Here is a 1,798-nt window from a genome sequence, read left to right as displayed (position 1 = left end):
GGTTACCCACACGGTAACGGCGGCTACTCCTCCCTGCACACAGTTCTTCACACAAGAACCCTAGGTGACAATTTCTCACAGTTTGTGTTACAATGTTGTTGAAACCTCGCTCTGATACCAATTGTTGGGAATTAAACACACAACACACACAAATAATCTAGAGAAAAGAGAAACGGAACACAAACGGGACACACAAGAATTTAACGTGGTTCGGTTTCCCTACTCCACGACTGTAACAGGAGGATTTTTATTTCACTTGTGCTGCTCTGGAATTACAAATACAAGGATCATTTTTATAGGAAAGCCAAATGGTTAACCTAGGGTTTCAGTAATGGGTCGGGCCGGCTCACAAGCCTCCACAAAGCCCAACAGAAAACCTTCTAGAAAGATCACAACACTTTATAAAACGCACAACCTTTCAAAAGGTCACAACACTTTAGAAAGCACACGACCTTTCATAAAGGTCACAACCCTTTGGCAAAGTGACAATCCTTCAGGAGAGTCACAACCCTTCATTTCCTTTTTACACTTTTAAAACCCAACAATCCCCCACATGAATAGGGAATGACTATTTTTTAAAACATATGCATGAAAAACTGTGTGATTCATAAGTAAGGGTTAATTGCATATGGATAAGTAGGTTTCGTTTGAACTTTCCGTAGTGAACATATATCGGATATACTCGGTCAATCGGTAGATTTGATATCTTTGAACCGTCGATCTTTGGTGTATACCTAGACAACATAAATCACATAATCAACCCTTGAACTATTTTTGGTCTCATTATTTTGTTCGTTTAAGCCATGAACAAATCTCGGTTGATAATTTCTTAGAGAACTGTTCTTACCAGATTTTTCTTGAAGCGGCTTACACTTCAGGCATACGTAGGTGATTTCTAAATGTGTTATCCTATAGAACCATTAAAAATTCATAATGCCTTTATCCTTGTTAATGAACACTGTCTTATCAGGAGAATGGACAATTCATAATGCCTTTATCCTTGTTAATGAACACTGTCTTATCAGGAGAATGGACGATCAAAAAATTTTTTTGACAATGTTGAACCGTAATTAATGGCTTTGTTTGATCTCCTTGAACCTAGATCTTGGTATCTCCATCCTTCTAGGTAGAGTTACCGCCACAGTAACTTGTCCTCGGCCATTGTCCCATTCCCTTTTATAATCTATCGACTCCCTCTCTAGTTAGGTCTTTTATTAGTGGATCTGGCACATTATCCATTGACTTTACATAATCAATTATGATAATTCCACTAGAGAGTAATTCTTGTAACGATATCATGTCTACTTCATGACGAAATTTTCCGTTATACATCATGCTTCATGCCCAACCTATTGGCAATTAACTCTCACATTGTATGCATACTGGAGCTAAAGGTTTGGGCCAAAAATGTGTCAAGAAACTACGGAGTCATTCAACTTCTTCATCGGTCTTATCGAGAGTGACAAACTCAGATTTCATTATAAAGTGAGCTATACATTTCTATTTGGAAGATTTCCAAGAGACTGCTCCTCCACCAAGACTAAATACATATTCACTCGTTGATTTTATTTCATTTGACCTGGTGATTCAATTTGCATCACAGTATTCTTCTAATACTGTTAAATACTAGTTATAATGCAAAGCAATAGCTTGTTAAATATGTTTTTAAATACTCAAATCTCTTTTCGTTGTCATCTAACGAGTATGATTGAGATTAATTGTGAACCGACTCAGTTTACAAATGGCACATGCTAAATCTGATCATGTACACTTCATGATATATATTATACTTCTCAAT

The sequence above is a fragment of the Solanum pennellii genome, chromosome 11, assembly GCF_001406875.1.
Source record: "Solanum pennellii chromosome 11, SPENNV200".
NCBI classification, from domain to species: Eukaryota; Viridiplantae; Streptophyta; class Magnoliopsida; order Solanales; family Solanaceae; genus Solanum; species Solanum pennellii.
This window is presented reverse-complemented; position numbering follows the sequence as displayed.